Source organism: Lepidochelys kempii, chromosome 1 (assembly GCF_965140265.1).
Source record: "Lepidochelys kempii isolate rLepKem1 chromosome 1, rLepKem1.hap2, whole genome shotgun sequence".
In the NCBI taxonomy this organism is placed as follows: Eukaryota; Metazoa; Chordata; order Testudines; family Cheloniidae; genus Lepidochelys; species Lepidochelys kempii.
This window is the reverse complement of record NC_133256.1, coordinates 37,529,364-37,555,588: the sequence shown is the minus strand read 5'-3', so window position 1 is coordinate 37,555,588 and position 26,225 is coordinate 37,529,364. Positions and strand designations below refer to the sequence as shown.

At 47.0% G+C, this 26,225-nt stretch overlaps 2 protein-coding genes across 3 annotated transcripts in view; one reads left to right on the top strand and one right to left on the bottom strand.

The window, feature by feature from the left end:
* The window catches only part of FDX1 (ferredoxin 1), a 78,014-nt gene extending 71,940 nt beyond the window's left edge, over positions 1-6,074 (bottom strand). Inside the window, exon 1 of the mRNA XM_073329081.1 lies at positions 5,939-6,074. The gene's annotated coding sequence lies outside the window, so the exon portion shown is untranslated. The remainder of the gene's footprint in view (positions 1-5,938) is intronic.
* Positions 1-26,225, top strand: part of RDX (radixin) — a 133,958-nt gene that overhangs the window by 29,635 nt on the left and 78,098 nt on the right. The window contains exon 1 of one of the 2 annotated variants that reach the window (XM_073339184.1): positions 5,617-5,870. The exons of the other annotated variant lie outside the window; for it this stretch is intronic. The gene's annotated coding sequence lies outside the window, so the exon portion shown is untranslated. Of the gene's footprint in view, positions 1-5,616; positions 5,871-26,225 lie in introns of those variants that run through there. 2 annotated transcript variants of the gene reach the window in all.

Sequence of the window (26,225 nt, the reverse complement as noted above, 5' to 3'; positions counted from 1 at the left end):
CTTGGTCCAGTGAAGCAATTTTTAACAGGAGAAATCTGTGTCAAATGACTGCCTTCCCTCCCCGCACCCGAAGTAAGTTATTTATAATTAGGGCTCTGTGTCTATCATGCAATCTCCATGATTTCTGCAGCGGCCAGTGTAGCTGACCCCGGGGTCAGCTGCTCAGGTGGGCACAGGGACAGCCACATGAGCCACTGCTTGGGCAGACCCCTGCAGCTGGTGCTGCTGGCCCTAGGTACCCCTCCTTCCCCCCCAAGATTTTCTCTGTTATTTTTAGTATAAGTCATGGACAGGTCACGAGCAATGAATTTTTGTTTATTGCCTGTAACCTGTCCATGACTTTTACGAAAAATAACTGAGTAAATCATAGCCTTATTTATAATTCTTCTCTCATCTGTCTATGCTGTCTGTGTAATATGTTTTCTAACAGAAATTATTGGCCTGCCAATTGTCCCCTGGTTTAGGAGGTGTTTAACATTCTATTCTTCCCCTGTGCCCTTAAATCTCACTTTCCTTTCTAATCTTTCATTGTCTTGCACAATGCTTACTCAGGATAGTAACCTTGCCTTATTTATATAGTATTTTCATTGTAATTACTCTTTTCAGGTATGGTTACTAGCATGAGTTTCAGTTTAGTGACTAGGAAGAAATTATTTTCTGTTTCAAAACATATTTCATGTTGAACAGAGTCACATGATTTACAGAGGCACATATCATGGCCCTAATTCAGCAAATACTTATGCACATGCATGACTTTGATGATACTACCCAGGTGAATAAAGTACCATTGGGCCTATGCCTTTTTTAAGGCAGTGACTTCAAATAGATGATGGTGTGAAGTGAAGCTAGAGCTTCCTATGAGAAACTAATCAGGCATGATTGTTAACAATGCATAAAATATGGTGGAAAGAGAAAAATACTAAAACAAGGATATGAAATGTATTCTGTTGAGACCACAATTTTACATTTTTTCTAGACGCCAAAAGAATTTGCATTCATGTGTTTGCATGTGATCAACAGAATAGCTGTGCCCTACGAAGACTCTCAGGCCTAACTTCATACTGAAATCAATGGGTATATATATACCTGCTACTGTATTTTCCACTCCATGCATCTGATGAAGTGGGTTTTAACCCACAAAAGCTTATGCCCAAATAAATTTGTTAGTCTATAAGGTGCCACAAGGACTCCTCATTGTTTTTACTCACGAAGTGTGAACCACAAAGGTACTTGAACACCTAGATGCCAGATTTAGTATCTGCTAATGTCAGTTTTGATCCTCAAAACTCCTGATGAACCCTGTAAGCCCCTAAACTCACTAATGGCCTAATTTTTCAGAGAAAAAGTTCCCTCTAAGCCTGCATTTCTGCCTCTGAGCATGCACACTGCTGCCTATCTCCTGCCTAAGCCCCAGAGCCAGGACCAGCTCCAGGCACCAGCATTCCAAGCAGGTGCTTGGGGTGGCACTGTGAAAGGGGCGGCAGTCTGTGTGCCGTCAGAGCGGTGTCTCATCTTTCCGCGGCAGCAGCAATTCGGCGGCAGCTTCTTTCCTCAGGCTGCTGCAGTGGCAATTCGGTGGCAGCTTTAGTCTGCAGGCTGCGCCGCGGCGGCAATTCGGTGGCAGCTTCTGTCTTCAGACATCCTGCTTGGGGCGGCAAAAACGGTAGAGCCGGCCCTGTCCAGAGCGATCCACAAACCAGGGGAAGACAAGCATTCCGCTGCCTAACTTGTGTGCAGAGCCCAATCTGATAGGTGTGCTCAGAGTGCACCTACAGGATCGACTGCCATTCAAAATCTCCAGCTGGAGGAGAGGAGGTAGTGCTCACCTTATAATGTTTAGTCTCATCTCCTGGCATGTGGGAGACTCATGTTCAAATCCCCTCTCTGCCAGAGGGGGAAGAAAAGATTTGAATAAGGGTCTTCCACCTCTCACGAGGATGTTCTAACCACAGAGTTATGGGCTAGTTTAATGTGGAACTTCTTCTGTTACCTGCACACTCTAGGGCACTCCACCTTTACCCTTCCATGAGTTCAAGGCATAACCCAGTTAATTTACTCACTCCCACCCTTTCCCAGTTCCTAGGGCTCTGGGTGAAGGCACCTACCTATACCCAGTTCTTAGGGCTCAGGGCCAGCCATTCTCAGTTCCTAGGGCTCAGACTGTAACCTGGTTAATTTAAGTACCCACATGTACCCATTTCCTAGGGCTCAGAGTGTAATCTTTTGCGGCTTTGCACCACTGGTCCTTTTATCAGTGAAAAAGCCTTACACAGTAATATCCTTAACCGTTATCTATTAACAGTTACCAAAACAGAATACACACACTAAGCATACAATGCTCACCACTCCCAATAAAGCACATGAATTTTTACTTGTGGCCAGTCAGGATCAGGTCATCTGGGGCTCCAGCTTCTGCATGACATAGTTGGCAGAGCATTGAGGTCTGGCAGCTCTGATATTGGGTTGTGTCCTGGAGTTAGGTTCCAAAGCTTCCTTTTGGACCCCAGTTTATATAGTTAAACTTGACTCCTGCTTAGCTATACCTTAATCAATCATTTTCACAATCATAACTGTTGATAAGAGAGGGGGAATTGAATGTGAGTCTCTCATATGCCAGGAGACTGCTCTAACCACTGGACTAAAGTTATAAAATGGGCATCACCTCCGGCTGTTTTGTGTGGAGTAAGGCAGGTACCTAACCCATTCCCACAAGAAATGTTATACCTATTGAAGTCTGGGAGGCAGGCAGGTGTCTGAATGACCCTCCCCCAGCCTAAGGGGAGGAACTACTGAACCTGGGATTCATAGAATCATAGAATCATAGAATATCAGGGTTGGAAGGGACCCCAGAAGGTCATCTAGTCCAACCCCCTGCTCAAAGCAGGACCAATTCCCAGTTAAATCATCCCAGCCAGGGCTTTGTCAAGCCTGACCTTAAAAACCTCTAAGGAAGGAGATTCTACCACCTCCCTAGGTAACGCATTCCAGTGTTTCACCACCCTCTTAGTGAAAAAGTTTTTCCTAATATCCAATCTAAACCTCCCCCACTGCAACTTGAGACCATTACTCCTCGTTCTGTCATCTGCTACCATTGAGAACAGTCTAGAGCCATCCTCTTTGGAACCCCCTTTCAGGTAGTTGAAAGCAGCTATCAAATCCCCCCTCATTCTTCTCTTCTGCAGGCTAAACAATCCCAGCTCCCTCAGCCTCTCCTCATAACTCATGTGTTCCAGTCCCCTAATCATTTTTGTTGCCCTTCGCTGGACTCTCTCCAATTTATCCACATCCTTCTTGAAGTGTGGGGCCCAAAACTGGACACAGTACTCCAGATGAGGCCTCACCAATGTCGAATAGAGGGGAACGATCACGTCCCTCGATCTGCTCGCTATGCCCCTACTTATACATCCCAAAATGCCATTGGCCTTCTTGGCAACAAGGGCACACTGCTGATTCAAATATTCAAATTCAAATAATTTAAGTAATTCAAATAATTACAGGGGATAATGAAAAAATAACAGGGTCAGGAATGAGGGTCACAGGAACAAAATCAGGGATCTGGAAGGGGACACTAAGCAGAGAACCTTGGAGAGCACCCACTACTCCTTAAAGGTGTCTAGGGAACTAGTGGACAAGAAATGCTGTAGGCACCTAAGATGTCTGTCTCCGGGTGGTAAGTGCCTGTTCATGGATCACTAAGCCAAAGTATGTGTCTCCCAAGAGCCTGGACTTTTGCCCCTATCTCAGAGAGGGGATGCTCAGACCAAACCCCTGTTTGGTATCTCCCATGGGTGAGCATACTTAGCATAGGTGGTTCCCTAATAGTGAGCTAGATTTTGTGGATCGCTTTCTTAGTCACCTATCTCTCCCGTTCATTGTATAGGAGCCTAGGGTTTTGTGGGTTGCAGTGTTGTTCCTGTGATTTTCTAGGTACCTAAAAGTTAGGCCCTATAACACTCAGCTTTGCAACACCTAAGACTCTTTGTGGATTCCACCCACCGTGCTTAAAGACCTGAGTCTTTTAAGAGCAGGGTCTAAGAGTGTTAGCAATGCCCCTCCTGTACAACCCATAGGGATCTTTGGCTTCATATCACCCTCCACAGGTGCTGTATTTCTCATTTCCCCAGGGTTGCTTGACCCCCACTCCACCCCTTCCTGCCCCCACTCTGCTTCTTCCCACTCCATTCTGCCCCCACCCTCAAGTGTGCCCTGCCCTTGCTCCACCCCCTTCCCCAGCACCTCCTGCCCACCGCTGAACAGCTGATCCATGATAGGTGGGAGGCGCTGGGAGGGAGAGGAAGGAACTGATTGGCAGGGCCCGCTGGCAAGCAGGAGGTGCTGGGGGGGGGGAAGGAGGAGGAGCTGATTGGCAGGGCCCGCCAGTGGGTGCTGAACACCCACTATTTTTTTCCCTGGGTGTTCCAGTCCCAGAGTACCCATGGAGTCGGCACCTATGCCACCCTCTTCTTGAAGTCCCAGCCTTTGAGGCAACAGCTTATGTGACTGAATCAGCTTCCCCAAGTAACTCCAGCTGAAACTCTGCAGAGCCCCATTCCTTTCAAACTGTGTGTGTGGGGAGGGGTGTCTGTTTGCATAGTGCAGGACAGGCATGGGCTCCTAAGGAGTAATACAAAGCTGTAGCTCACGAAAGCTTATGCTCAAATAAATTGGTTAGTCTCTAAGGTGCCACAAGTACTCCTTTTCTTTTTGCGAATACAGACTAACACGGCTGCTACTCTGAAACCAACAAAAAATAAAGGGACACTTGTAATAAGCTTTAGTGTGACAGAGTGCTGCCAAATGGAGCACTCAAAAAAGATTTCACTAATGAAGCAGGTTTGTCAAGGTGCACCTATTAGAGAGGAAAGGTGGGCAAGATAAGATCTTTTACCGGACTAATCTGTTGGTGAAAGACACAAGCTTTCAAACTACACCAAGTTCTTCTTCAGGGCCCAATGGGTTGTAAGCTTTTGTCTCTCGAACCAACAGAAGTTGGTCCAATCAGATAAATTACCTCCCCCACATTGTCTCTCTAATATCCAGGGCCAAACACAGCTCTCAGGAACCACCCATGCAGCCAGTGTATGTATGACAGTTGCAGGAGTGCAGGAAAAATTTGTACAGTGGGGGTGCTCAGGGCCATTCAACCAAACCATAAACCCTGTATATGACGGAAACCACTTCAAACCAGGGGGTGTGGCACTGGCAAGTGCCCCAGCACCTCTGGACACGTGTATTAGACGTGAAAAATTAGCCTTACATCACCTATGTGAGCAGCGTCCACACGTGCCAAGAGCCATCTGGATAGACAGGAGGAGAGGAATGAGGGGTCACACTGGGTCTGGTCCCAGCAAGGGCATAACATGCCACCTCCTGCCCTCCCCCCAACACTACTTCTCAGGAGCGAGACCCCCTCCGTCGCTGTGTATTTGCACGCCGGTCCCTCCGTGCTCCTCACCTCTCCCCTTACGCAGCCCCCAGTCCCTCTGGCCGACAACCCTCCCGCGGACCCTCTTTCACACCGAGGCTCCTCACAGTCGCGCGCTCTTAGCCCCCCGCGGCGGGGAGCTCAGGGCCGCGGCTTCGCCGTGGCTAGTGCGCATGCTCCCACCTGTCGCGCATGCTCTGTAACAACAAGGAGGAAAATCTAAACGGCGGCAGCCGCCGCCATATTGCGTAGCTGTCAGCGGCGCTTTGCGCGTCTCCTGCTTTGACCCACCAGTGAACAGCCCAGGGCGGCCCCCAGCGACTGTTGCCCGGCCGCGGAGGGGCTTGCGCGGGGGCCCGGCCACAGCGGACCACCGAGCGCGCATCGGAGGCCCGGTGGGAGCGAGTCCCCCGGCAGAGCCCCGCGCCGGGGAGCGGAGCCGCAGGTGAGGGGGACGTGGGGAAGAACTGGGGAGGGGGTTGGTGTCTGCGCCGTGCCGGACCCGCCGCTTACCAGGCCGCATTCGGCCCGCCCCATCTCCGCTGCTTCCAGCCAGCCTGGGGCCGGGGCGCGGGAGCGAGTAGCTGTCAGAGCCCGTTATCAGATGACCGGGGGCTGCCTGCCTGCCTGCCTGGTCCTTCCTCCCCCCTTCCCCGGGGTTGTCTGGCTCGTGTTCCCCTCGGGCCTATGTGTCTGTGCCCCCCCCCCGGCTGCTCTGTGTCCCCCCCCCTCCTCCGTGGCCCCTCAGGGCCGCGTGTGTCCCCCCGCGGCCCCGCCCCCAGGGCTGTGTCCTCCCCCGCCGCGTAATTCCTCTAGAGCCCTGTGTCCCTTCAGCGCTATGTCTCTCTCCCCCCGGGCTGTGTCCCTCCCCGCCACCGCCACGCTGCTCGCCCCCCTCTCCCGCCGCTGCTGTCGCTTCACCCTGTGCTCCTCTCGGCCCCCTTCTACACTGGGCTGTCCGCCCCCAGCCTCCTCTCTGCCCGCTCCCTTCGGAGACTGCGGGAAGGGGCCGGCCGGTTATGGGGAGAAGGGGCTTGCGGGTCTGCGACGGGGCTCAAGCCGCTGCGAGGCGGGATGGGAGTTGATGCTTTTCTTCTACTAACTCCGTCTCGTCCGCTGCCGTCTAATCTTGGTTCTCGGTTCCCGGAGCCGACGCATAAACCCGACTTGCTCAAAGCCCTACTTTGCGGGGAGGGGGTTGAGCGAAAGTGCAACTCGGTAAGGCCCCTCGGCTACTTGTTGCAACGAGGACGATACTTTGTAACACATTCCTCAGGTCAGAAACAAAACACCCACCCACCCCTCTGCCCTCTGCAGCCCAGGAGCAGGAGGCGGCCGCGGTACCAGCCCGACGAGGATTGCTGAGAGGTTTGCGGGCGCGTCAGGTTCAGCTACATTCCCGCGCCGCCTCCAGGGCTTTTTGAGAGTTGGGGGGAGCTTTGAATTTGTAAATCGCTCCAGCTTGAAAGTAGAGCTCACTCCTCAGTTTGAAAATAAAAGTTGAAAGTGACTTAGTCCGTAAAGACAGGTTTCAGAGTAACAGCCGTGTTAGTCTGTATTCGCAAAAAGAAAAGGAGTACTTGTGGCACCTTAGAGACTAACCAATTTATTTGAGCATGAGCTTTCCTGAGCTACAGCTCACTTCATCGGATGCATACCCTGGAAACTGCAGCAGACTTTATATACACACAGAGAACATGAAACAATACCTGCTCCCACCCCACTGTCCTGCTGGTAATAGCTTATCTAAAGTGATCATCAAGTTGGGCCATTTCCAGCACAAATCCAGGTTTTCTCACCCTCCACCCCCCCACACACAAATTCACTCTCCTGCTGGTAATAGCCCATCCAAAGTGACAACTCTCTATACAATGTGCATGATAATCAAGTTGGGCCATTTCCTGCACAAATCCAGGTTCTCTCACCCCCTCACCCCCCTCCAAAAAACACACACACAAACTCACTATGAAGAGTGAGTTTGTGTGTGTGGGGGGGTGGAGGGTGAGAGAACCTGGATTTGTGCTGGAAATGGCCCAACTTGATGATCACTTTAGATAAGCTATTACCAGCAGGACAGTGGGGTGGGAGGAGGTATTGTTTCATGTTCTCTGTGTGTATATAAAGTCTGCTGCAGTTTCCACGGTATGCATCCGATGAAGTGAGCTGTAGCTCACGAAAGCTCATGCTCAAATAAATTGGTTAGTCTCTAAGGTGCCACAAGTACTCCTTTTCTTAGTCCGTAAAGCAGTCGGGGGGAGCCCGCTCTTCACTAACAATATCCTAAGGCTTTTTAACTCTTGATGTTCTTGTAAAACATCAGCTTGGATCAATGAATGTACAGATATGGAAGAATAATAAGGAATTACTTCATAAGCAAGTGCAATGAAGCATCTGTTGCTATTGTTTACAACAAATGTACATTTTATAATCTCTAAATACTGATCTACATAATGGTTGCAACAGCCTGAGCCATTGTACATTATGTTAAGTTGGATAAATGTCTGATACAGATAATGCAAATCTTTGTTTTCAAACTTACCATTAAAAACTAGCTAAGTCAAGGAAATTTAAAGCATGAAAATATATTTCTTAGCTAGATAATTCCCTTGCCCTTGTTGGTTTTATCAGCCTGGATGTTTAAAATACCACTTTGTCTTAGTGCTGATGTAACTGATTACACTAATTTTATTTAACAAAGTGTGAAGTTGCATTTGTCAGACTATATCGTACTGATGGAGGATTTGATATTACTACTTACAGTACATGTTTGTTGACAGCCGTTTATTAGTGTGAATCAACAAGTGCAGGGATGGGAGACAAAGTCCTGAGGTGTAATGCTGTGTAGCTTTAGGCAAGTCCAGTTCACCTTGCTATGCCTCATTTTCTGTATTGATCAGTTGCAGGTATTTGCCTCCCTACCTGTGTCACAGGAATGCAGTATATGTATTCAAAGTGCTACATAAAGGCAGATCCACAAAGGGGCTTAGACTCAGTCTTGTAATGTCCAACATTCAGGTGCCCTATTGCCTAATGGAATTCATAGCCCTACATTAGGTATACAGACTCCCCTATACAATGCCTGGGGAGAGGTGTCTAAGAATGGGATCCAAAAAAAGGGGCAAGCTGAGCAGCGAGCCACCTAAGCTAGCCAGTAGACAGTGCTAGGTCGAGGGAAGTCATAGAATATCAGGATTGGAAGGGACCTCAGGAGGTCATCTAGTCCAACCCCCTGCTCAAAAGCAGGACCCATACCCAATTAAATCATCCCAGCCAGGGCTTTGTCAAGCCTGGCCTTAAAAACTTCTAAGGAAGGGGATTCCACCACCTCCCTAGGCAACGCATTCCAGTGTTTCACCACCCTCCTAGTGAAAAAGTTTTTCCTAATATCCAACCTGAACCTCCCCCACTGCAACTTGAGACCATTACTCCTTGTCCTGTCCTCTTCTACCACTGAGAACAGTCTAGAACCATCCTCTCTGGAACTACCTCTCAGGTAGTTGAAAGCAGCTATCAAATCCTCCCTCATTCTTCTCTTCTGCAGACTAAACAATCCCAGCTCCCTCAGCCTCTCCTCATAAGTCATGTGTTCCAGACCCCTAATCATTTTTGTTGCCCTTCGCTGGACTCTCTCCAATTTATCCACATCCTTCTTGTAGTGTGGGGCCCAAAACTGGACACAGTACTCCAGATGAGGCCTCACCAATGTCGAATAGAGGGCGACGATCACGTCCCTCGATCTGCTCGCTATGCCCCTACTTATACATCCCAAAATGCCATTGGCCTTCTTGGCAACAAGGGCACACTGCTGACTCATATCCAGCTTCTCGTCCACTGTCACCCCTAGGTCCTTTTCCGCAGAACTGCTGCCTAGCCATTCGGTCCCTAGTCTGTAGCTGTGTCGTCTTCTGTCAACTTACCTAGCTGCCATCTCTTGGGGAGGTGGGTTACCTACGCCGACAGCATAGGTAGCATAGCATTTTAAGTGTAGACAAGCCCTAAGACCTTTCTTACAAAAAACAAGGTGGAGGTGCTCCCCCCCCCTTAAATTTTTAGCCTGACTGATAGAGCACTCACCTTCGGTAGTGATTGGCATGGGCTTGAACTTGGGACTCCCATGTTTTAGGTGAGTCCCAAAACCACTGGTTTATAGTTGTTCTTCTCACTCTTTCCAGAGAGTGTTTGTTTATAAGAAGTGGAACAATTTAAACAGGAGAGGTTGAGAAGGAACAGCCCCAGAATATCTTTAGCCCTAACTTCTGAGCTAAATCTCCTGAAAGGTGGAGACAAGGGTTTAAATTCCTGCTCCACATCTGACAGAGGGAGGAATTGAATCTGGGATTCCCACATCCTGAGTGAGTGCTCTAACCAATAGGCTAAAACATACAAAGGGGGCACCACCTCCACTTCTGGCATTTTGTACAGGGCATGGTCTGTTAGGAAGCCACTGAGCATGTCTATCAGATCAGGCCACACAGGTGAGATAGGCAGGGCATTGCATAGTTTGAGGATTCTGCTGGAGTTTAGGTGTGAGTTAGATGCCTGGTTGCCTGGACTGCGGTGGTGGTGTGTATGCCCAGTGGCAGATTTTTAGGGGTCTATAGGATTTTATCGGTTGATACTTAAGTATTTACAGGATAAAGCAGCAGCTGAGCAGGGGCTTTGGGGATCTAAATTTTGGACTTGGACACCTAAATCCCTTTCGGGGATTTAGCCCTAAATGCCAAATGTAACCATCAGTCCTTAAATCGTACAATTGGTGCTATAGAAATATGAAATAGAAAATATGCAGTGTAAGCATGATCAGTGTGGAGCTGAGAATTGAGAATTGCCGGGTCTGGACATAAGTTAGACCTGCTGAGATAATCATGGCTGATAGACTGGGCCTTGGCTGCAGTGCTCTGTTTGAGAGTGGGAGAACTGTTTGATTCCACCCTGAGACAGAGGTGACAGCTAGAGGCATGAGACAGACCTCGAGAGGTTACACTCAGAGAGACCAGGAGGGGGCCAGAGGTGCAGTCCACCCGGTAACTGTGACAGTAAGCAGTATTTCTTTGGGAATGAAGTAAGTGAGGTTTCTTTAGATATACAGTCTGACACCTAGACATTTTTAATGACATGATCTTTTACTGTTCCCCAAGATTTTTTTGTTTGTGTGCGGGGATGGCATCTGCTGATTGGGATGAGGAGAGTCTAGCCTAGTGATCAGAGTGGGTGTCAGGCCGAGTGGTCTGATCAGGCATTGGCAACCAAGCAGTAGGGTCAATAGTCAGAGATCAAAGCCAAGGGCAGGAACTGGATGCTAGAGTCAAGGGTCAAGCCCAGAGTCAGTAATCAGAAGCCAAAGCCAGTGTTCAAACTTGAGCAAGCAGGAGAGCAGACAAGGAGGGATTCAAGGCAGTGTTAGGACAGAAGCAAGACTGGGTGCAAGGCAAGGGCAGCAGGAACAGGGTAACACAAGTACAGGCACAGTGGTGTGCATGAGCATACAGCAGACAATGAATTACTGCTACTGCTGGTGGCTTAAGAGCTGGCTTGCTGCCTCGTACAGCCAATCAGGTGGTGTGGCCAATCAGGCAGTCTGCTGCAGACCAGCTGTACTGATGACGCTGCCTGGAGATTAGTTCTGCTACAGGCCTTAGTTCCTGACAGTACTGTCCCTTGAGAGTGCCATCTAGAGACCTTGGGGCCTGGTTTCTCAGGGTAAGTATGGTGAAAGATGCACAGGAGATTCAGGCTGTACCCATCCCAGTCATTTAGATATTGTAGTTTCTCTCAGACCTGAGTAGAATCTGCTGAACCACATATTCTTCTTGGCCCTGAATATTTATCTGTGGAGGAGGGGGAGTAGTATGGAGTGGGAAGGGATTCTTGATTAATGGCTTTAGAAGAGAGACATGGAAGGCTGGGTGAATCTTGAGGGAATCTGTTAGCTGTAACTTGAATGTAACCTGGTTAATCTGTTTTGTAATCTGGAAAGGTACTAGATACTTATTTTCCAGATTCATGGGGGGGCAAGTTGATCACAGATTCTGGGTGAACTGCCACACCTTATTCCCTGTCGTGAAGCCAGATTTTGCTGGTGGGACCACTGGGCATACTTGTATGTAGGTTGCTTTGGTGCCTTCTAACTGCCTCTAGAGTTCTTGGTGTACCTGCTATATGTGGGCTGTGAGTTTGGTAACAACAGGCATCCAGAGATTGCCTCCAAACAATCAATGAGCATGAAGATGGAAACCATAGATAGTAAAGAAAGGTGTTTTCTTGGTGGATGCATGTGTGGCATTTGTTTTAAGAAAACTCAGCATGACAGATCAAGGAAAGCCAATCATCCTGATGATAGTTTAGGAAGGATATGTGCAGGACGCAACAGAGGTGTGTATGGCAGGCCACCAAAAGTCCCTGGAAACTAGGTCTTGGGTCTTAGAATGGCGGATGTGGCTTGCTAGGGGAGCATTGTGGCAGGGTTGTCGGACGTGAAGCCAGGTGGCCCCTTTGGGGGCACACGTGCATTCCTCATGGTATAGACTTCTGTCCTGCAACATGAAGCCTGCAGCCGTCTGGTCCTTTTTGGGATCTCAGGCGTGATGAGTTTGGATGGCAAAGAGATCTCTAGATAACTGAGAGTGGATGGAGGATAACGGGTCGTGGGCTGTGATGCCAGAAATGAGGTTTGAGGGCTTGAGAATCATGGACATAGTCTCCTCACCAGGTTTGTAGTACTCATTCTTTTGGGACTATGCTTCTGCTTTCCTTGTTCCTGGCTGGTAGGTGACCCCAAACTTGAATTGCACAAGAAGAGGGATCAGCATGTCTTCTGCTGATTCAGGTTCCTGGCCGGTTTTAGGTATTACAAGTTTTTATGATGTCAGAACTTGGAGTGGAGCCTAGGACCTTCCAGAAGATCGTGCCATTCTGCGTAGGCTGCTTTGATATCCAACAATTCTTTGTCCAGGTTGTCATAATTCATCTCAGCAGGAGTGAGTTTTCATAAGTAAAAAGCACATTGATTAATTCAATCATCGGGAGCAGTAGGTTGGGCAAGAACTGTCCCTAGTGCAAAGTTTGGAGTGTCTGCAAATTTCTGTTTCAAATTATCAAAGGCAACTTGTGCCTCTGAGGACCATGAGAACCAAATCCCTTTCACAGCTTTGCTGTGAGAGGACTGGTGAGCACAGAAAATCCTGGGATAAATCATCTATAAAAATCAGCAAAACCCAAGAAGCATTGGATTCCGCAGACATCCTTCGGTGCCACCTGATCTGTGATGGTCATCACTTTGCAGGGGTCCACTGCCAGTCCCTTGGATATATCATCTCACCCAAGAAATTTAAGGTCAAACTTGCATTTCTCCAGCTTGGCATATAGATGATTCAGAAGTAGTCTTTCAATAACGCTACACACCTGCTGGTCATGAAAAGCTGGGTCTTTGCGGAAAATCAGAATATCAACAAGGTTGATAATGACAAAGTGGTCCAGCATATCTCAAAATATATCGTTCAGCACTCTTTCAACACTTTATGAAGCGTTGCATAGGCCAATCAGCATGACTAGATATTCATGGTGGCTGTGTCAAGTATGAAAAGTGGTCATCCACTCGTCTCCTTCATATATGCGCACCAGGTTATAAGCCCCACACAGGTTTAACTTTGTGAAAATACAGACTGTGCCTAGCCAGTCTAAGCTCGTTGATAATAGGGAGCAGGTAGCGGTTTCATACGGTCACCTTGTTCAAGGTCAGATAGACAATACACGGCTGCAGAGAGCCATCCTGCTTCTTGACAAAAAAGATTGGTGCAAATGTTGGGGATGTGGATGGGTAAATGAAACTCTTCTGAAGATCCTCCTGCATGTACAGGTGGAGAACCTGAAATGTGGGTTCGGAGAGGGCACCTCTCCATGTCAAAAACATCTGCAAAGTCTCGGTATTTGTGAGTGATCTTGGCCACAGCAGGAGAAGCTGTGAGGACACTGAGGGTCGGGGGTCTTCCAGTGGCTGACGTGAATTGCAGAGCAATTCTTGATGCCTGAGACACTGGATAGTTGACAATACCAGCGAATGTGAGGGTCATGGTTTGTAAGCCAGGGCATACCTAGGATGATGGGAGCCTGAGGGCCTGGATTAATCCAAACTGAAGGTTTTTCTGGTGCCCCTGGAGGATAACTGTTTCCGCAGGTCTGGTGGGTTACTGGTCCTAAGGAAAGAAGAGGCCCATAAATAGTCTTGACCAGATCTGGTGAGTCCTTGCATGTCATTGGAAACACATGGATCTTAGGAAAGTTCAAGTCCATAAAGTTACTTGAGGCCCCCGGGTTGACTAAAGCTCCTAGATGGATCTTGGCGCTTACCAGTAGTCAAATCAATACAGGTGTTTAGAGTTGCATTGCAAACTGACTTGGGGGTCCTGGTGTGCTCACTATGGCCTGTGGGGAATGAGCGAGGGTGTAGTAGGAACAGGAACTGATACTGGTTCAGAACCCCCCAACACTTGTTATGATTTCTGTCAAATTTGTTAGGCGAAGGAATCTTTGGCTCCAGGAAGAGCTGGGTAGGAGGAGCCAACAGAGAAACCTGTACCTGCAGGACCACATTCTGTGATTGAAGGATGGGTACTTGCACCTGCAGGTTTCTGGACGGTATCTGCCAGTTCCATTGGGACCTTAGCAGGGTCCATGCTTAAGGACACCTGGCTATAATTTTAGGGGTTGCTCAATCTGTCAGATAACTGGTACAAGAGCAATCTAGACTAGTGATTGGAGCAGGTATCAGGAACCAAGGACTAGGGTCAGAACTGGAGTTGGTAGTTGGAAGCAGGAGCTGAGAGTCAAACCAGAGCCGAGGGTTAAGCCAGAGTCAGAAACTAAAGGTCGAACTGGAGGGTCGTTGCAGGAATGGTGGGTTTCAAAGCAGCGGCAGGACAGAGGCAAGCCTGAGTTCAAGACAGGGGAAGCAAGAACTAGATAGTGCAAGAGCAGGCGCAGTGGTGGGCATAAGCATTGAGCAGCCAGCAATGCTTAAGAGCTACTGGCTTAAGAGCTGGTCTGCTGGCCCTGTACTGATGAGGATGTCTGGATATTAGCTCTGCTGTAGGCCCTGATTGCTGACATATCATGGTGGAAGTTGTTCAAGGCATTACTTTTTTGTATTGTACATTTTAAGCACAGAAAAATTGTCTTGCTATCATCTTGGGTTGAAAGTGTGTGGGTGCATGAAGGGGAGGTGTTTCAAGACTGTTTGTATAAACTAAAATATTGTCTGATTGCCACAAGATTTTTGGAAAAACTTCTGATTATTGGAAGGATGCATATGTATCTTAATATAGTCTCTCTTGCAGGCTGAATGAGTATACTTTTATATACAAAAAGAAAAGGAGTACTAGTGGCACCTTAGAGACTAACCAATTTATTTGAGCATAAGCTTTCGTGAGCTACACTGAATGCATCCGATGAAGTGAGCTGTAGCTCACGAAAGCTTATGCTCAAATAAATTGGTTAGTCTCTAAGGTGCCACTAGTACTCTTTTTTTCTTTTTGCGAATACAGACTAACACAGCTGCTACTCTGAAACCTGACTTTATATATAAGTTTCTCTCCAAGCATCTTATTCCTTATCAGTATTGTACTGCTGGTTAATTTTATCGTCAGTAAGCTCAGGAGTATGAATTTTGTTTCATGATCCAAAACTACTGTTCTCCTTTACAGAGGCCTGGGCTACACTGGGGGGGAGGGGTTCGAACTAAGATACATAACTTCAGCTACGCTATTCGCGTAGCTGAAGTCGAAGTATCTTAGTTCGACTTACCTGGCTGTCGTCATGGTGGCGAGTTGACTGCGGGAGCTCCCCCGTCGACTCCGTTTACTCCGCTTGTCAAGGTGGCATACGGGTGCCAATTCGGGGATCGATTTATCGCGTCTGGACAAGATGCGATAAATCGATCCCTGATAGATCGATCACTACCCGCCGATCCGGTGGGTAGTGAAGACGTAGCCTTAGAAACTAATTGATCATTTAATGAAGTGAGTCCAAGTTGTTTGTTTTTTCATTTCTGTCACGATATCCTATAGTACAGGGGGAAAACAAACCATGCATTGGCCTTAGTCTAAAGTGCTAGGACTAAAGGGTAATGAGTGTTCTATACTAACATATTATGATTTAAGAAACCTAACCCATAATATATAGAGATGGATAGAATTGTTATAATGCAGATTAATATTCAGATACTTACCATGACTTCAATCCAAGCATAAAATAAAGTATTTCTAAAAGACTAAACTGCTATTTGGAAAGGAAAATAATCAGGTCTGAAATGAAATGTATCCAATTTTACAACTTTTGTTGTTATCCCTTTAAAAACAGTGTTGGCAATGAACATTATATCACTTCATATTGAAATGTGAACATTTAGATCAGTCATCTTTATCAATTTCTACATTTATTTTAAATATTGGCTCTTATATAAGACAAATATATTGTGAGGTTATGTTGCTTTTTGTTCTGCTGTGAAATTTTCAAAAGTTGTAGCTACTCTAAACAAAAAAACCCCAAATTAACACCGGGGTAACTGGTTAACCTTACTAAAATAAACTTTATGCAAAATACATAACACGGCTGTTTAAAAAAAACAAACAACCAAACAAAAAACCCCCAGAAAATTACACATAAAGCTAAATTGCATTAATGTTCAGCTACCATTATAGTTAATTAGTATGGACTACTTTATTGGTAAGTGGAAATTTATGTTATACCTTCCAGTAACATTAGCTGTAGGTCAGAAGACACACATTTTCAAATTCTTTCAATGTATATACTTAACTACATACAACACTTAATCTTTTAACGCATAAGAATCTTAATGGTACTGTTGTAATTATGTATCTTGCATAAAAGTCAGCAACCTTACTCCAAAAAGAGTTTTTGTTTGGGAATTTCTATTTTAAAAAAAAAAATTAGAAACTTAAGAGTGACAAATGGGTCACTACATAAAGCTTAATCTGTCTTCATCCACGTGTTAAAGCCAGGAAAGCTACTCTTAATTGTTTTAAATGAAATCAAAAGTTTTTGGTTCAGTTGCATACAGTCCCTTGTCACCAACTAGGTGTATGTGTTAATTATTACCTGGCTGCAGCTTGGACATCCAGGCACTTCTTGTGAGTTCCCTTACATAAGTCTCCTCTTTGGTTCTCTGATACCATGAGCTGTTGCATGGCCCACTTTTCTCCACATCTCTGGAACAGACATGAATTGTGAATATCTACAGACCACCTAAAATCTGCAATAGAGGAACTCCTCTGCTGGGATTCAGGAAGCGTGCCATTAGGGAGCCCTTGGCCTTTGCATTTTAGAAGGTGCATTACTGGGGAAGATGATTGCCCTGCTGGACTAATAAGCTTCATTGGAGCAGTGAATCTTCTCCTGCAGAAAGTTAAGGCCACTTAGGCAGGCATCCAACTGTTCTTCAGCCTTTCTAGGGTATGTCTATACTGTAATTAAAAATCTGTGGCTGGCCCACGCTGACTTGCTCAGGCTAAGGGGTTGTTTAATTGCGGTGTAGACATTTGGGTTCAGGCTGGAGCCTCAGTCCTGGGACCATCCCCCCCCTTGCAGGGTCCCAGAGCTCAGGCTGCCACCTGAGCCCAAACTTCTACACCACAATTAAATAGCCCCTTAGCATGAGCTCTTTAGCCCGAGTCAACTGGCACATGCCAGCCATGGGTGTTTAATTGCAGTGTAGACATACCCATAAATTCCAAGGCCAGAAGAGACCATTGTGATCTAGTCTGACCTTCTGTATAACACAAGCCATAGAACTTCCCCAAAATAATTCTAGAGCATGTCTTTTAGAATAACATCCAATCTTGATTTCAAAATTTCCAGTGATAGAGAATTTACCATGACCCTTGGTAAACCATTCCAATGGTTAATTACCCTTATTGTTAAAAAATTACACTTTATTTCCAGTCTAAATTTGTCTAGCTTCAAGTTTCAACTATTTAATCCTGTTATACCTTTCTCTGATACATTGAAGAGCCCATTATTAAATATTTGTTCCCCATGTAGATACCTAGAGATGGTAATCAAGTCTCCCCGTAACCTTCTCTTTGTTAAACTAAATAGGTAAAGCTCAATGAGTCCCTCACAATAAGGGATGTTATCTAATCTTCCAAGCAGGCATCCTATTCAAGTCTCCCACTTCTTCTTTCCCCAGGCTTTTAGCTGTGTATATAAAAGTTTCCTTTGGAAACTAGCTGCTGCATAAAGTATGTGGTGACAGAATTTGGCATCAAGCATTTTATATGCTGCCATTTTACAAAGAAACCTTTATTCGTCAGCTTTTGATAAATACATTTTTTGTTGGCTACAGTAGGAACTTTGATACATGCTAATAACTTAAAATCTGACTGAGTTGTAATTAGACGTCCTTTCTTAATCAAGAGCCTGCATTCTTGGAGAATTCTCAGATGGTTGATTTTGTGATGTAGACACAGCTGACAATTTTGACAGTTTTGCAGAAGGTCCAAATGACTGGTGTAGAGTATGGTTTTGAAGGACTGAAGGATTAGTCACGGAGCATGAACTATCCCTTCATCTTAAAGGTGCCTCTTTCAAGTCAAGATTGAGAAACGTAGATGATGAGCCTTTTTTGGATTAAGGTAATGAATAGTTTGCGAAGTGCAGGAAATCCAAATAGATAATAATTTGGCCTCTTCTGACCCTTCTCAAGGATTTTGCAATTCAGTGTGACATGGATGTTTAGAGAACTTATAAGCAAGTACATGGAATTAATGAATTGTTCCAAAGCCTAAGTATTTTATTTGATAAAACTGAAATGTTTATTTACACTAAATGTGATATTTTTGGAAACAGTTGGAGTAGAAATCCCCTTTTGCCATCTAATCTGCTGTATGGCACTGATGCTAAATTTTCTTTGTCCAAATATTTGCATGGTATTTGCTTTATTGTAACAATAATTAATGTCAGTAATTGGACAGGATGCACTTTATTGAACGACTGCTTATTTGATCACTCTAACACAATTTTAAAGCATACATATTTCTTAATATTCTAATCAGTTATGAGATCATGGAGTTTGGGTGTCTACGTGTGGGATGGGGAGACTTGGAGATAGAGCAGTGTTTAGAGCCCTTGGCCAATTCCTTGGGGAATCTGGTGTGGAAACACTTAGCCTGAGTGTGGAAAACCCCTCCACTTTGGGTGATTGGGGGAAAGGGGATGATTCTCTTAGGGCTGTGTTGCCAGGCTCCAGGAGAAGGAGCCTGGTGCTTCCTGGAGCTTGAGCAGACACACATGGGCAAAAAGGCTGCATGTCTCTGAGCAAGCGCTGAAGTCCCCTGCTGCTCTTGTTCTCAGTGGATTCTTTGAGATGTTCCTGGGGAGCTCATTGCATTTCAAAGATTAAGTCCCCTACCCGGTTTCTGAAGGAATAACATGTCAGCAACTCTGCAAATGTAACGTTGTAGTCTTTTCCTTCTGGCCCATTCCTGTAATAACGTCGGGGTGAAAGTAAGGAGGTACAGGCCGATAGGGCATACTGGTAAAAGGTAGCCACCAGTACCAGCCCCTACCGCCTTACTTAAAAGTGCTGCTGCAGCAGCGCTTCAATGTCGCTGTCACTTTTGCATGCCCTGTCGGCGGCCCTGCTGGGTCCCTAGTGGCAGGGCCGCCGACAGGGGAACGCAAAAGGGGCAGCACTTTGTCGCTGCCCCTTTTGCTCCTCCCCTTCCCACGTAAGTGGGGAGGGGAGAAAAAGGAGCAGCTGCCCTGGGGCCGGTGATTTAAAAGGGCCTAGGGCTGCGGCCACTGCTGCCGCAGCAGCCAGAGCCCCAAGCCCTTTAAATCACCACAGGAGCCCTGGGCGGCATGGGCCAAGCAGCGTGGAAGGGTTGGCTGGGGGACGCTAACCCCCCAGCCCCGCCCCTTCCGGGGGGTGGGAGAGCAGGGAAGGGAGCTGGCCCCCGGAACTGGTAAGTTTTAAATGTTACTTTCACCCCTGAATAACTTCCATGAGAAGTGATGATCTGATCCCAAGTTGTTTTGTTTTTAAATGTAAAATAAAATACCAGCTAACTACATCATCATGTAGTGTGTGTATGTGCCTTCTTTCTTCCATTATTATGATGGTAATTAGCAAAGGTTAATTGAAACATTTTATGAACATGTTAAAGGAAGAAATGGTCTGATATCAGATCTTATAAAAATGAATGTCTAGGTACATGGCCCTTGCCATAGTATCTGAGTTTTACATAGCATTATAATATCGTGGTTATATTACACAGTTACAGAACCACATCTAATTTATTATAGCATTCTATTAAAATGTGGTAATAAATCAGTGGGTTTTCTCGTGGCTTGTGTTGGATTCAAAATCTTTACAAAGGTATGACCGTCATTAAATGTGTAAACATTAATCCAGATCTGTCTTCTTTGTTTTAAGAGAAGGAATTAATACAAAGATTACTTACATGTGGTGCGGTCAGCCAAACATTTCCAGGAAAATATTACTATGACTTACAAAGTACAGGAACCATTAGGGAAGTGCTTAACTCACTTTGGAAAATGAACTCCTAAGTCATTTAGGCATTTTTGAAAATGTTACCTTGAGGCAAGATCTACGCTAGAAGCATTTTTACTGGTAGAGCTATGCGATTACAGCAATACTGGCAATCTGCTGATAGTGTTGTGGATTAATTTGTACTGGCAAAACTATACTTTTTCAGTATAGCTTGTTGCAGCCTGCCCCTCTCCTCCAAATGAAATAAGCTGTATGGACAAAAGCACAGTTTTCTGGTATAATTGCATCTACACTAGGGGCTTAATGGTGGTTAGAGATCACATTTCTTCACACCCCTGATTAACATAGTTATGCTATCAAAAGTTTGTATTGTAGACCTGGTCTCAGTCTCTAATGAAATTTGAAAGAGAAATTTACAATGTAATACAAAGAGTCATTGCAGCCCTCCACAGTTTTATGAAGATATTGAAGCAGATAAAAAAGATTTTAGAAATATTTAATCAAAGTTCTCTTAAGCATATTGTTGACAAAGTTGATTTCAATCTCTGTTGAAGGTATCAAATTTAAAGAAAAACTGCAATGACTAGTTTTGTGACTTTAGATGTTTGCAGTATACTATTTAAAGAAGAAATGCGTAAAAGAGTTTAACACTGTTTGCCTTTGTCACTTGTGTACTCTGCACAGTTAACCAGGTTCAAAAGCTCTGTGGGGCAGGGACTGTCATTAACCTACAGTTTCCAGCTAGCACAGTGGGACCCTGACCTGACTGAAGCCTCTGTGTCCTACTGCAATAGAAACGATTGATAAATAATCCCTTTGTTAAATTATGTACTGCTTAGTTATGATTAAGGCTACCTTTTAGTTATGGGTATTTTTGGTACAGGTCATGGGCAGTAAATAAAAATTCATGACCCATGATCTGTCCATGGCTTTGTACTATATACTCCTGACTAAATCTTGGGTGCTCTGGGACAGGGAGCGGCTCAGCGGCACCATGGGTGCTCTGGATGGGGGAGTGTGTGTGTGTGGCCCGGTGGCACCACAGCTGCTGATGGGGGTGGGGGCAGGAGAGCGCCAGGCAGCAGCATGTGGCCTGGGACCCCCGCTGCTGTTGGGGGAGGATGGTTTGGGGGCTGGCAGGCTCCCTACCTCACTCCACGTGGCTCCCCGGAAGCAGCAACATGTTCCTTGGCTCCTAGGTGGAGGTACAGCCAGGGTTTCTCCATGTGCTACCCCTGCCCCGAGTGCTGGCTTCGCAACATCTATGGGCGGGCAGTGCGCAAAGGTGCCTGGCCATGCCTCTGCCTAGGAGCCGAGGGACGTGTCGCCACTTCTGGGGAGCCCCCTGAGGTAAGTGCCGCCCGGAGCCCTCACCTACTCTCATGCCCCAGCCCAGAGCCCTCTCCCACATCCAAATTCCTGCTGCTGCTAGGTCGGGGGGTGAGGTGGCCTGAGACTGCCCCAGCAGCGGCTGATGCGGCTGGCCCAAGGGCTGCCTGAGCTGCTCAGGTGGCTCCTAGGCCAGCCGCTACAGATGTCACGGAGGTCCTGGAAAGTCACGGAATCCGTGACTTCCATGACAGACTTGCAGCCTTAATTGTGATTGGATGAGATGACCAATTCCAGTGCAAGAGATTCTATTGGCAGATCTCCTGTTCAAAACTTTCAATAATCTTTTAGATTATTAGTATGATACAAAGGAGCCTAAAAAGATGTACAGACAAAAAACAAGAGCAAAAATTTAGGCTGTTTATGAGAAAAAACTTGCCAATAGTGAAATGTTTCTGCTGTGGCATAGTATTTTTAGGGAGGTAGTGGAAATCTCATAATTTGGGACTTTAAAAATTGGATTAGATGACTAGGAAACATGGTGTAAGGAACAAACCTTCATTGGCAGGCATTATCATGCATGTCTTCCTTGGAGACCAGGTTAAACTAATATCAGTAATCTTAACTTTTAGTTTTCTTTTTCTCTTTTTTCACCATGTATCATACTGAATTCATCTCCCTACTTGGTGTTACTGTGTCTTCTCCTTTTAGATCCCAATTCAGCAAACCATTTAAGCACATTTTAAAGTCTCATTGAAATCAATGGGAGTTAACGCAAGTGCACGTAACTGCTTTTCTGTATCAAGGACTTAGCTGTTGTTTTAGCTAAATGTAAAGAGTAAGGTTATTTACTGGTAAATCAGTCCTTTCAGCCTCTTAATTCTTTTGTTGCTCTTATCTGAACTCCCTCAATTTTGTCAACCTCTTAGGGCAGAGCACTTGCGGATGTAGAGCACTGTGAGTTAAACCAGCCCTCAGAGAGCTCAGTAGGGAAAGCACTGCAGTCTGTCCACATTGTCAGCTGCAAGTGCACAGGTGTGGCCACATTTGCAGCACGTGCAGTGGCATTGGGAGCAGTGCATTATGGGCAGCTATCCCACAGAGCACCTCTTCCCATTCTGGTGCTGTGCCTTGTGGGAAGGGTACAAGGCATTCTGGGTCCTGTCCCAACGCCCTGTGATGCGTTGCTTCGCATCCCAGCAATCCCTGTGATTCGGTCCACATTTGGTGCCATCTTTCAACGTTTTTTGTACTGCACGCTCTGTCTTTCCTTTCGTTCTGCGGGAATGGATCCTGAAGTGCTGAGGAATATGCTGATGGGTCTCGCCAGCATGTCACGTTTGGCAGTAGAGTTACTCCTTAAGCTACAAAGTGACAGTGAGGAGTCTGATGATATCGCCTTGCGTAACGCATATGATACGAGATTGCTTGTGGCATTCACAGACATGCTCAACACCAGGGAACGCCGCTTTTGGGCTCGGGAAACAAGCACTGAGTGGTGGGATCACATCGTCATGCAAGTCTGGGATGATGAGCAGTGGCTGCAGAACTTTCGGATGAGAAAATCCACTTTCATGGGAAGGTGTGATGAGCTCGCCCCCACCCTCCAGTGCAAAGACACAAGATTGAGAGCTGCCCTGCCAGGGGAGAAGTGGGTGGTTATTGCAATCTGGAAGCTTGCAACTCCAGACAGCTACCGATTGGTCGCTAACCAGTTTGGAGTGGGAAAGTCGACCGTTGGAATCGTGTTGATGCAAGTTTGCCAAGCCATTAATCACATCCTCCTCAGAAGAACCGTGACTCTGGGTAACGTGCATGACATCGTGGCTGGCTTTGCACAAATGGGTTTCCCTAACTGCTGAGGGGTGATAGATGGGGCGCATATTCCAAATCTGGCACCAGCCCACCTAGCCTCTGAGTACGTTAATTGGAAGGGGTATTTCTCTGTGGTTCTCTAGGTGCTTGTGGATCACAGTGGGCATTTGATTGACATTAATGCAGGCTGGCCTGGAAAGCTGCATAACTCACACGTCTTTCAGAACACTGGCCTGTTCAGGAAACTGAAAGCCAGGACTTTTTTTTCCCAGACCAGAAGATCACCGTAGGGCAAGTTGACATGCCCACTGTGATCTTTGGAGATCCTGCTTACCCTTTAATGCCGTGGCTCATGAAACCCTACACAGGGAGCCTTGACAGCAGCAAGGAGTGGTTCAACAACAGGCTGAGTCGGTGCAGAATGACTATGGGGTGTGCTTTTGGCCGTTTAAAGAGCCACTGGTGCTGTTCGTATGGGAAGCTGGACCTGGCCTATGACAGCATCCCCATGGTTATATCCGCGTGCTGTACCCTCTATAACATTTGTGAAGGGAAGGGTGAATGATTCACTCAGGCATGGAACTCGGAGGTTCAACACCTGGAGGCTGAATTTGAACATCCAGAGAGCAGGGCTATTAGAGGGGCCCAGTGCGAGGCTGCAAGGATTAGGGATGCCTTGAGGGAACAATGTGAGGCTGAAAGCCACCAGTAATGTTTGGTGCCCTACATAGGAGTGAAGTACAGTGGTTCCGATGTTATTAGGAATCGGTGCTTGCTACACTGGCTTGCAGTGCCTGTGACTTTCCTGGGCTAAGGTATCTTTTACTTAATGCAATAATAAAGATTGTTTGCAAAGCCAAAAAAGTGATTTATTAAAAGAAAATTAATTTATTGAAAATAAATAAATGGGGTGGGATGGGGAACGGTTCAAGATTTGTGTATGTCCTGTTCTCATACTCAGCCTTCCTGTGTGGAGTGCTATGCAATGAGTGCTGCACTTCAGGCTGGCTAAAATGCATGGTGATGGGGGTTGAGTGCAGTGGATAAGGGTTGTAGTGGTTAATCTATAGATGTTGGAGGCAGCTGGTGGCAATAGGAACCCGGATGTTGGGGAAAGTGGGTTGGAGGTGACATGGGGGCACAAGGGAAAGAGTTTTGGGACAAGGGCTGGGGAGGGAAGGCGTGGTAGTGCTCCGCCTGCATGGCTACGAGCGCCTGGATTGAGTCCGCTTGATGCTCCATAATGCTTATCAGCCGCTCCGCGCTTTGGTGCCGGCGCTCTGCATTCTGCTGGCCAGACCTCCTTTCACTCCCCCTCCACTCCTGCACTTCTTGATTTTCGTCAAGGGACTGCTGCATTACTTTGTGCAGCATGTCTTCTTTGCTTCTACATGGCCTCTTCCTAATTCTTTGGAGTCTTTCGGCCGGTGATAACACAGACCGCTGAGATTCAAGGTTGCAGCTGTAAAGGCAAAATGCAGCACTTAACAGAGGCAGCATTGTTCACACCAGACAGAGCAATGATTCGCCCATACTTAAAACAAGCACAGTCTAAACAGTAGCAGAATTTGCCTCTCCCAAAGCGAGCACACACAACCCAGAGGAGCCCCAAAATGGTGAATAAGCACAGGGTCGAGGGGGACTGATTGTTTCACTGTCGTACTGTCTTTTGGGGTTCTGTGCCTTGGGGAGAGCCAAGAGCTGCAGGGGCCCCGATATTGAACGCTGTCCCCACATTTTCTACAGGAGTTCGTCCGGAAGATATCTCACTACTGAGGGTGACCTGGGAAGCAAGGGAAGGTCTTCTGGGGGGAGGGATAGCTCAGTGGTTTGATCACTGGCCTGCTAAACCCAGGGTTGTGAGTTCAGTCCTTGAGGGGGCCATTTGGAGATCTGGGGCAAAAATTGGGGATTGGTCCTGCTTTGAGCAGGGGGTTGGACTAGATGACCTCCTGAAGTCCCTTCCAACCCTGATATTCTATGATTTTACTATAATGTGGCTTCCGCCCTGGCCCATATGCAGCTTGCCTGTGTGCAGCAATGGTTCCCCCACCCCTCACCGCACAGTGGCGCGGACATGTTAGCCTGACTGGGACAAGGAGTACAGTAGCGCTCCCAAGGAACCTGCACATGCGCACTGCACAGCTTCTGCATGAGACCTTTGAAGAGATCACTGAGGCCAATTACTGCGATGTGAGAGAGCACATCAACGTCCTATTCCACATCTAGGCATGCATGGAGCCCTAACCCTCGTTGCCCCAAGAACCCGAACTGAATAACTTCCTTCCCAAAATAAAAGCCACTTACCGGGCACCTCCTCTGGTGTTTGTCCTTCCCCAAGCACCGGCCACTGCGACTGGCTACCGGCTACCTTCCTCCTGGCTTGAGAACAGCTCCTGGCTGCATGCATCTAGGGATGCCAGGGCGTCCTCTTCCTTGTCAGCACCCTCGCTCCCACTTTCCTCCTCCTCCTCCTCCTCCTCCTTCTCCTGCCTTGTTGAACTGGACTCTGAAGTGTCCATGGTGGTCCTTGGAGTGGAGGTGGGGTCGCCCCCCAGTATTGCGTCCAGCTCTTTGGGGAAACGGCAGGTTGCAGGGACAGCACCGGAGTGGCAGTTTGCCTCTAGGGCTTTGCGGTAGGCATTCCACAGCTCCTTCACTTTAACCCTGCACTGCAGTGTGTCCCGGTCGTGGCCCCTTTCCATCATGTCCCTTCATATCTGCCCAAAGGTATCATAATTCCTACGGCTGGAGCACAGCTGGGACTAGCTTCCTTCCCCCAAACACTGATGAGGTCCAGCACCTTGCCATTGCTCGTTGCTGGGGATTGCCTGGCGCGTGGAGGCATTGTCACCTGGAAAGATCCGCTGAGAGCACTCCACCCCTTGATGAGCAAACAGGAAGGGGATTTTCAAAATTCCCAGAGAATTTAAAGGGTGGGTCTGACAGTTGGTCACCTGAGGGGAGGGCAGTAGAGTTCAAAGTGATGACCAGAGTGGCTAGAACAGGCATTGTGGGACACTTCTGGAGGCTGATCAGAGCGCATTAGCAGACCAGGGCATCCACAGTGGTGCTGCGGCACTCCCGCCAGTGCGCACCAAGCTTTATGCCTCTCACGGAGGTGGATTA